At 38.8% G+C, this 11256-nt stretch overlaps 1 long non-coding RNA gene across 1 annotated transcript in view; it reads right to left on the minus strand.

Annotated features, from left to right (window-relative positions):
* Positions 1-10909, minus strand: part of LOC124980705 (uncharacterized) — a 32073-nt gene extending 21164 nt beyond the window's left edge. Inside the window, exons 1-2 of the long non-coding RNA XR_007107853.1 lie at positions 10828-10909; positions 10575-10689 (exon numbers count right to left, since the gene is read on the minus strand). This is a non-coding gene — a long non-coding RNA (uncharacterized LOC124980705). The remainder of the gene's footprint in view (positions 1-10574; positions 10690-10827) is intronic.
* Positions 10910-11256: the final 347 nt, after the last annotated feature.

Here is an 11256-nt window from a genome sequence, read left to right on the forward strand (position 1 = left end):
GACAGGAAATAGTTAAAATCAGAGCCAAAATCAACGAAATTGAAACAAAAGAAATAATTGAAAAAATTAACAAAATAAAGAGTTGGTTCTTTGAAAAAATAAACAAAATTGATAAACCCTTAGCCACACTAACAAAAAGAAAGAGGGAGAAAACTCAAATTACTAAAATTCGGAATGAACAAGGAAATATCACAACAGACACGAGTGATATACAAAACATAATTAGAAGCTATTTTGAAAATCTATATTCCAACAAAACAGAAAACCTTGAAGACATCAACAAGTTTCTAGAGACATATGAATTACCTAAACTGAACGAGGAGGACATACACAACTTAAATAAATCAATTTCAAGCAATGAAATAGAAGAGGTCATCAAAAGCCTACCAACAAAGAAAAGTCCGGGACCAGATGGGTTCTCAGCCGAGTTCTACAAAACCTTTAAAGAAGAGCTCATTCCAATACTCCTCAAAGTATTCCATGAAATAGAAGAGGAGGGAACCCTCCCAAACTCATTCTATGAAGCCAATATCACCATGATACCTAAACTAGACAGAGACACATCGAGGAAAGAAAATTTCAGACCAATATTCTTTATGAACATTGATGCAAAAAATCTCAACAAAATTTTAGCAAATCGCATACAAAAATATATTTAAAAAATAGTGCACCACGATCAAATGGGTTTTATCCAAGGGATGCAAAGTTGGTTCAACATCCAGAAATCAATAAATGTCATTCACCATATCAACAGACTTAAAGTTAAGAATCACATGATTATTTCAATAGATTCAGAAAAAGCATTTGATATAATACAGCATCACTTCATGCTCAAAACACTAGAAAAAATAGGGATAGTGGGAAAATTCCTTAACATTGTAAAGGCCATCTACGCTAAGCCCATGGCCAATATCATTCTAAATGGTGAAAAACTGAAAGCATTCCCCCTAAAAACTGGAACAAGGCAGGGATGCCCTCTTTCACCACTTCTATTCAACATCGTCCTTGAAACTCTAGCCAGAGCAATTAGACAAACCCAAGAAATGGGAAAAGAAGAACTCAAACTATTCCTGTTCGCTGATGACATGATTATGTATTTAGAGGAACCTGGAAATTCCACCAGAAAACTTTTAGAACTCATAAGTGAATTCAGTAAAGTAGCAGGTTACAAGATCAATGCTCATAAATCCAATGCATTTTTATACATAAGCGATGAATCTTCAGAAAGAGAAGTTAGGAAAACTACCCCATTCATAATAGCCTCGAAAAAAATAAAATGCTTGGGAATCAATCTCACAAAAGAGGTGAAAGACCTCTACAATGAGAACTACAAAACACTAAAGAAAGAAATTAAAGAAAATCTTAGAAGATGGAAAGATCTCCCATGTTCTTGGATAGGCAGAATTAATATTGTCAAAATGGCTATACTACCAAAAGTGCTATACAGATTCAATGCAATTCCAATTAAAATCCCAATGACATACCTTACAGAAATAGAGCAAGCAATTATGAAATTCATCTGGAAGAATAAGAAACCCAGAATAGCTAAAGCAATCCTTTAGCTATTTAGCTATTTAGCGAAGCAGGGGGTATTGCAATACCAGATCTTCAACTCTACTACAAAGCAATAGTAACAAAAATGGCATGGTATTGGTACCAAAATAGACAGGTAGATCAATGGCTCAGAATAGAGGACATGGACAGAAACCCAAATAAATACAATTTTCTCATATTAGACAAAGGGGCCAAAAGTATGCAATGGAGAAAAGATAGCCTCTTCAACAAATGGTGCTGGGAAAACTGGAAATCCATATGCAACAGAATGAAATTAAACCCCTATCTCTCACCCTGCACAAAACTCAACTCAAAATGGATCAAGGACCTTGGAATCAGACCAGAGACCCTGCATCATATAGAAGAAAAAGTAGGTCCAAATCTTCAACATGTCAGCTTAGGATCAGACTTCCTTAACAGGACTCCCATGGCACAAGAAATAAAAGCAAGAATCAATAACTGGGATAGATTCAAACTAAAAAGCTTTCTCTCAGCAAAGGAAACTATCAGTAATGTGAAGAGAGAGCCTGCAGAGTGGGAGAAAATCTTTGCCAACCATACATCAGATAGAGCACTAATTTCCGGAATATATAAAGAACTCAAAAAACTCTACACCAAGAATACAAATAATCCAATCAACAGATGGGCTAAGGAAATGAACAGACACTTCACAGAAGAAGATGTACACACAATCAACAGATATATGAAAAAATGTTCAACATCTCTAGTAATAAGAGAAATGCAAATCAAAACTACCCTAAGATTTCATCTCACCTCAATTAGAATGGCAATTATCAAGAACACAAGCAACAATAGGTGTTGGCGAGGATGTGGGGAAAAAGGTACACTCATACATTGCTGGTGGGGTTGCAAATTAGTGCAGCCACTGTGGAAAGCAGTATGAGATTCCTCAGACAGCTTGGAATGGATCCACCATTTGACCCAGCTATCCCATTCCTTGGCCTATACCCAAAGGACTTAAAATCAGCATACTAGAGAGATACAGCCACATCAATTTTCATAGCTGCTCAATTCACCATAGCCAGATTGTGGAACCAACCTAGATGTCCTTCAATTGATGAATGGATAAAGAAACTGTGGTATATATATACAATGAAATATTACTCAGCCATAAAGAATGATAAAATTATGACATTTGCAGGCAAATAGATGAAATCAGAGAATATCATGCTAAGTGAGATAAACCAATCTCAAAAAACCAAAGGATGAATGAGCTTGCTGATAAGCAGATGATGACACATAATGGGGGGTTGGAGGGGTTAGTGTTAGGGTTAGGGTCATGTTTAGGGTGAGGATTAGAGAGGGTGGCAAGAATGGAGGAAGGAAGGACTGTATAGAGGGAAAAGAGGGGTGGAAGGGGTGGGGGAAGGGAAAAAATAACAGAATGAATCAAGCAACATTACCCTATGTAAATTTATGATTACACAAATGGTATGCCTTGACTCCATGTACAGAGAAACAACATGTATCCCATTTGTTTACAATAAAAAAAAAAAACTGTATCCAACAATGTGTAAAAAAAAAGCACAACTATGTAGAGTCTATCTTGAGTATGTAAGTATGCTTCAATATTCCAGAGTCAACCAATGTCATCCACCCAAATAGTAGACTCCAGAAGGAAAACCACATGATGGTATCAACTGACGCAGAAGTATCATTTGACAAAATTCAACATCCACTCCATGACATAAACTCTCAGCAAACTACGAATAGAAGAAAACTTCCTCAATCTAATAAACAGCATCTAAAAATACCCCTGTAACTGACGTCATAATAAATGGTGAAATACTTAGGGCTTTCCCCAGAAGATTGGGAGCAGGGCAAGCACTGGCCTCATTAGTGTTATTCAACATCACACTGTGCACCCTGGTCAGGGCATAGGAAATTGGAAACAAGAAATGTGCATGCTTACAGCTCAGATGGCAGAGATCTAATGAAGGCTAACCTGACTACCCGTGCAGGACACCATTCTGAATGAAAGGAAAATAATGAGGCATATGAAAATAATTAGGTATATGAGTGTGCTCCAATTACTTTTTTCCTGTGGAAGGAAAATTTACAGGGTACTCCATATGTAAGAGGATATTAATAGAAAGTTATAGAAAGTGTCAGTAAGTCCTTTTCTGATATTTTTAAGAAAGGCAATGCAATAAATTTCTCTTCAGTAAAAGAAATCTAAAGAGCAAAAGCATTAAAAAAGTTCCATAAATGAGAAAGCAGACAAAATGCTCTTGTTTTCAACCAGGCTAAAGAACCAAAGGAAAGGGTTCAGATTTCTTAGCATTGGAATCAAGGGAAAAGATGCTTACATGTATCTTGGAGCTTATATTTTTATATTTTGCTCTAAATCTTTTAAAATGGAAAGCCATGGTAACAGTAGTGTTATGCCTTTGCTGCTTAAATAAACTTGAAAGTTCTATTTTTGATAGAAAAAATAATAACGAGTGAAATCATGCTTATCTATGTTTCTCCTTTAAATGTGCTTAGAGGATGCTCGGCAGCACTTGGCACCAAAGCTGTTGAATGTGGCGGTTCAGATCCTGTTCTTTTTTCAGATGGAATTCTTGTCCCAGTGATGATTGTGTGACCTTGGATAAGTTACCTAACCTCTTTGTGTTTCTGTTTCCAAAGCCATAGTGCAGGAAATACTAGTAAGGCCTACTTTGCAGGTTGTTAGAAGAACTGAAGAGCCAACAGTTATAAGGACTCTGGAAGAGGGCCAGGCCTGACATGAGGGGGAGGTTGGCCACTGTTAGCGCTCACCATGATCTTCCACCTGGTGACACATTAGTGGAGTTGGAGACATAGCATCTTGAAAGTCAGGGAGGTATGTAAGCCATGGATGATATTTCTTGCTTGTGGGAAACCCGAGTACTCAATGGAAGACAGGATTAAAAATGCAGAGAAATTAGTGTGTGAATACAGATTTCAAGGGAAACCAAGCATTTTCTGCAGGCTGAAGAGAGAACTTTACCCTAACCCTAACTCTCCTGATTCTGTTACTTTTCTATGATCTGGGAGTTCAGGTCCCAGGGCACTGATGGGACAACTTTACTGGAAATGACAGTTTGATCATTAGGAGTTTTGAGAACCATTAAAATAAGCAAATACAGAGAGGCATTGATAAGAAGTGTTGTCCCCAGATATCTAAGAAGAATGGATAAATAGTCTGAGTAGTTAAAAGGGGTATAAACCCCTATGTGAAAGCAATGAGATATTTTATTACCCCTTTAATACGATAGCACTATGGTTCTTTACTTCTTAGGAGTCCATCAGTCAAAAATATAGTGATTGGGGGCTGGGGAGATAGCTCAGTCGGTAGAGTGCTTGCCTTGCAAGCACAAGGCCCTGGGTTCGATCCCCAGCACCCAAAAAAAAAAAAAAAAAAATATAGTGATTAACATGTCACATAGTTGTTCATCAGGAGGGTTAAAACAGAAATGAATTATGAATTAGATTTATAGTCACCAAATTTATTAAGACCCCAGTTCTTATTCTAAATTGAGATGGCTCCTCACTTAAGACTTAAATTGAAATAATTTCCCCAAGCTTCAAGCTAGAAGTACATTTGAGTTGGTTAGTAGTCTGTGATTCTGCAGAGTAGAACTGACTTCACATCTGACCATAGTCAAATTAACCAGATTCAATTATAGGATGGGAATCTGCCAATACTTCGGAATTCATCCTGTAATATTATCTCTAAGCAGTTTTTAGTGATGATGAGGTTGATGATAAAAGTAGACTAAAAATAGCTACTCTTTATTGAGCTATTATTCTTACCAGAGAATTATTTCCCAAATTTCCCTGGAAATGAGAATTTCTTAGCTGTGCTTCATAAATACACAGATTCCTGGAATGGAACCCAAATCTACTCTATCACAATTCCCAGCAGATAAAGTTGGGAAGTTTGGGGAGCACTCTGCCAGGCTGGCTATGTGCTAAGTGCTTCACCTCCATTACCATAATTTGAGTTCCACAACAGTCATGTGAACTGAATGCTATTATTAATGCCTTATTTAGATTGGAAGTCTAAGGATTAAGTGATTTGTTTATGCCAATAACTTTGGACAGTGTTATCCTTAGGTGCATTCATAGAGATCTGATGGGGCTAGGTGCAATGGTACACACCTGTAATCCCAGCAGCTCGGGAGGCTGAGGCAGGAGGATGGTGAATTCAAAGCCAGTCTTAGTAACATAGTGAGGCCCTGTATCTACATTAAAAAAAAATCTGATGTTGTAATTCTGAAAGATGCCCTAACAGGCTTAAGGAACTTCAGGAAGGCTGAAACAAAATTCTCAGATTGCTTGGTGTTTCTATGTAAAGCAGAGAACATTCCAATTTGCCCCCACTTTCCCATCTTTCCTGGTTCCTAAAGGATTCACACCTGTGCTTCTCTTTTCCAGCATCTCAAGTTTCACTCTCTCCACTGGTTGTCTCTCCATTTGCTGTTTCTTCTCTACCTTTAGTCATAAGACCAAGATTTCAGAGTCTGCACTTTAGGAACTGAGAAGAGACTCATAAATATGGCAGACTATAAATAAGTGTCGCTGAAGAGTTTCAAAGACAAAACGTGCTGAGAAATACCAGAAAGGAATATTAGCTATTGGAGATGATATGGTATGGGCCAATTCATGTGCACAAATTCAGGGATGCTGGTAGGTTTTCTACTGGCAGAGATAGGGGTGAGGTCACCAAAAATAAACAGAAAACAAAACAAAACAAAACAAAAAACCCAACTGCTCCCTTTCTCTACTTTGCAAATTGGGTCTCTGTAAGTTAGACCAAGTAGGGGAAAATAAATCTTAGCCCCATGATGGCTTAGCAGTCTAAGTCATCTGTTTCAAAATAGGACAGAATTACAGCCAGCTGGTAGTGATTTTCAAATCCAGACCCCCGCAGAAAGGGGTGTGAACTCACCAGATAGTCCATCTCTCATCCAGGGCACCAGGCTGTGTTTCCCTCACAGGGTGATATGGATGCTATGGAGCTTTTTGCTTTTATTTTTAATTTTGTTAGTAACCACAAGCCACACTGTTCCGGTATTTTGAATACGGCATTTATAAATTGAAAATAGAAGAAGGGTACAGAATGTGCAACATTTTCTAGTTCATTGTTCCATGTCCTTAAAAAAAGAGTTTAGAAAGGAAAATTGTACATTCTTCTAGGTTGTGGCCACAATAGTCTTCTCTCTGCAATTTACAGTGAAGGGGGAAAATCAAGCTCTCGGGCACCTCTTCGGTCTTGTCCATCTCTGATTCGACATGGGGTGGCCCCCGACTTCTCAGCACTGTTAATGAAGATGTGAACAGGTAACCCTGTGCTGTTCACCACCTATTATAGGGTGAATTGTGTCCCCGCAAAAGTCCTAGGGTTTGAAAGTGACTTTAAATGGAGATAGGCTTCTTTGGAGATTTAATCAAGTAAAGAGGAGGTTTTAAAACAGGCTTTCATCCCATGAGAAGACACAAGCACAGCGGGAAGGCAGTATGAAGATGAACTCAGAGTTTGGACTGATGTGTCCAAAAGCCAAGGATCACCAAAGATAGCTGGCCATCACCAGAAGCCAGAGAAAGGCCTGGAGCAGGTTCTCTCTCACCAAGAACCAATGCTGCTGACTCTCTGATTTCAGACTTCTGGCCTCCAGACTGTGAGAGAATAAACATAGCTTGTCTTAAGCCCTCTAGTTTGTGGTGCTACTTTATAAGATCCCCAGGAAGCCAATACACCACCTTTATGAAAACTTCTCCCAATGAATTCTGTGTGATATTACTTATAAAATCAAACAAAATCACTTAATCTGACAACTGCTATAAATATGAAAAATATTGCCACATGAAAGATAGATATTTTGGGGTGGGGAGAGCTAGACTTCTTTGATGGAGACAGAAAAAGATTTATCATGGAGTAGTTTGGTTGTCTTCAGAAGTAGCTCAAGAGATGGTCTTATCCATGGTGGGAAAACTTTTTATTTATTTATTTTTCATTTTTAAAGGGTTCTTTAATGTGGGCCCATCTCTCTTTCCCTTCCATCTAGAGGTCACCTCCAGAGTATTAGAAGATAAAGGTGCCACTCAATGAAAGGATTCTGGGTTTCTAAAAGACTGGAGTAGATCCCTCAACTCTTGACTCACATTTTGTTGTTACGTGAGAAATCAGTTTTAATTGCATTCAGTCATTGAGATGGTCAATATATACAGATGAGAGTACTGGTTACAATATTTACCCTATTATCATTATTACCCTGTCCTAATAAATACTAATTCTCTAATTAGACCACATGTCGCCTACAAAACTCAAAATATTCACTATATGGCCCTTTATGAAAATGTCTGCCAACTCTTGGCCCAGGCCAGAGATTGACTGATCAGCTCCTTGCTTGATTGAATTTGTGGTGCTAGACCCACAGAGCCCAGGGCCTTGTGCACACTAAGCACACACTGAGCTGCACCCGATATGTCATCATCATCATCATCATCATCAACATCTTCATCATCATTTTCATTTAGTGTGGAATATTTAATTTCATACAAAAAAGGACATAAAATCGGATAGAAAAATGAAGCTATTCTTCTGAGGAAGAAGAAACCATATTTTAAAATTTCCCCACTTGACCAACATAGTAGCCCCTAACCTGGCAGAGCCCCGGGGTTCCACTGAATAATCATTACAGTGATCTTGGTAATAAGCAATTGAGTACTTACAGTGTTTCACAACAGTGCTAAGCATGTCCCATACACTCTTGAATTTAATTTTCAATATAATTATATGAGAGATGTACTATTATTATCTCCATCTTTATATACAATGGAACTAGAGCTAAGAGAGATTAAATAAACTGGTCTACATATGGATAATAGCAAATACAGAGTTCATAGTGATGTTTTTCTGGCTTCTGCATCCCTACTGTGCCCTGTGGTTCTACCAGGATGAAACTGTTCTTATCTGTTCTACCTCCTCGTTGAAGGTCCTAAGGTCCAAAGAAGTGAGGAACGTATTTAGTGCTACAGACTTGTTGGTCATTGACTGGATCTGGAATCCTGGTCTCCCAACTTCTGATGTGATGCTCTTTCCCCAGGCCCATTTGTGCACATTCTTCCCTGCTGACTGTGGATTGAGAGGCATATTGACCAGACTGGCTCTGGGGTCAAAGGGATGAGGTTGAGGTCCCCAGGTTCACATTCTCATGTTGATCAATTTGATAGGTTAGAGAATGAGATTTGTGTAGCAAGGAGTTTGGTGGACCATTGTCTTTCTGTTAGTGTCCCCTTACTGTTCCAAGGTGGCCTCGTCAAAGTTGTGCATGTTTTTCTCTTCTCCAGCAGTTTCTCTTGGTCAGCCAGGCATGTTCCTCACTGGCCTGACCAGCCTTTCTTAACTTTGCTTCTCCTCCTTCCCTTCCGTCTTCTCCTTAGACACTAGATTGGAAATGTGGATCTGTCGTCCTCCTCATACCTCCTCAAAAGTCTGCCTCTCTGTACTGCACCTCAGACCTGACTTGGCTGAGCTGGCCAATTCCTTCTTCTTCTTCTTTTTTTTATTTTTATTTTTTAATATTTTTTAGTTGTCAATGGGCCTTTTTTACTTATTTATATGTGGTGCTGAGGATTGAAACCAGTGCCTCATGCATGCTAAGCTAGCACTCTACCACTGAGCCACAACCCCAGCCCACTGGCCAATTCCTTCTTAATCTACTCCTCAGGATTATCCTATCCAGAAGTTATCAGAGGTTTGCATTTCTAGGAAATTCAGTCCAGCCTCATTTCTGGGATCAGTAACTCCTTCCTTACCTATGAAAAGCTACTTGTGATATGTTCACCTTCTTCTTAGCCTGTGATACACTGCATGTATCATCCACATCAACACAATCACGGCCACCAGTAGCTTTATGCAAATGGATTTAAGAATTGTAAGTTTAGAGTAGTGGTGATAATCATAGAATTCATTCATCTAGCATGTGACATTATGATACACATGCTATTACAATCCCCATTTTATAAATGGGGAAATGGAGGGAAAAAAGGTTAAGCAAGATGTTAAAGGACACTGAGCTTGGAAACAAGGACCTGACCTTACATTTTTGTATCAAGAAAGCAGTCACCTCTGTATGCCAGGACTTCTTCTTGGTGCTTTATGTGTATGGTAAGAAATTCTCATGAGCTATATATGCATATGTTTTCTCAATTATTCATGTATCTTACCCCATTAGGCAGCCAGACCTTCTGTAAAACTTCAGAGAAGGGAAAACCAGCAAGACAAAGATAACAGAGGAGTCATATTTTTGGCTTCTGAGTTCTAAATCCCAGGTTCTGGTCATAAACCAAAGATTTGAAAGATTAGATGAAAAGCTAGAAACTTTTTTCCAGATCAGACAAGACTCTTCAGTTTGAGAAAGAGGAGAGTCAAAGAAGCCAAGAAACCCGACATGACAGTGGAGTTCCCTGAAAGGAGTCCCGAGCTCTTAGCACCTGTCTTGAAGCTCAGCTACCCCAGGTGGGGCCACATGGAACATAGGACAGCCCAGAAGGTGGGAAATCAGATGGGTCCTGTGTCCCACTGGGTTTAGATGAGGACATCCTGACTGGACAAAGATTATATCTCCATGACTAAGCCAAATTGGAACTCAACATAGAAATTAAGTAAAGTTATAGAAAAATAAGGAGAGTTGCATTTCTTACACAGTTGAATTTGGGGTCCATGTGTGCTCACACATTCACTATCTGTAGTCTGTACAATGACACTGGAGAATCATTTTTTATTATCCCCATGTCATAGTGTTTGATTACAGAGTGGAAAACTTCTTTGCCCAGGGGATACAGCTAGTAAGGAGAATAAAAAGTGCCTCTGGAGACAAGTGGAAAATAAACAAAGAAGAAAAAAAGAAAAGGAGTAGGAAAAGATAAAGTCTATAAGGCACAGGCCCCAAGTCACAATAATACCCATTAGGAACATTGTTCTTCATCCTCCAGTAAAAACGAACATTTAGTCAGTATATACTTACATTTTATTTGGTGGAATAGTCATTTTCTTGACTTCTTTTTCCAAAGCTCTTGCTTGAGACGGCATTGTGGAAATGTAGTCAGACTCCCTGAAGGAGTTATTCGACTGTGTTGTTGCTGGGGATTAAAAAAAAAAAATTGCATGTGAATCAGAGTTCTATCATGGAAATTATGCTTTGTGACAAATATGTTATGAATGGCTGCTCATAAAACCATGCCAGTATGTATGCTATCACAGCATTCAATTATTTTAACCTGCTGTGAACTTGCTTGTGATAAATCATGGGAAAACCAAAGAGAACTATCTTTAGTCACTGCACCGTTTCACTGGCTCGAGTCATTCACGGCTCTAAAAATACAATTTATATCATCAGATTCCTGAAATTCTTTCAGTGCTTACATTCTGATTTAAGTGGCATTAAAGCTAGGGTGATTAAGCTGAGAAGTCCAAGGCTACTGACCAATGTCCCCCTGGGTATTAGCTGTCTATCAGATTGAGTATGTTGTTTATCAGGCTCACACCAGTGCAATTAGCAAGTGGCTGATGAGCTGGGAAAAGGCTTGGGGCCTGAAAAAGAATCTTTCAATAACAGTGCATAGGACACTTTTGGTGGGACTAATCTAGAGTGGGATAGTCATATGGTTGAATTCAGAACATTTTCGGAAGTGATGGGGGAACCCTTA

Source organism: Sciurus carolinensis, chromosome 3 (genome assembly GCF_902686445.1).
Source record: "Sciurus carolinensis chromosome 3, mSciCar1.2, whole genome shotgun sequence".
NCBI classification, from domain to species: domain Eukaryota; kingdom Metazoa; phylum Chordata; class Mammalia; order Rodentia; family Sciuridae; genus Sciurus; species Sciurus carolinensis.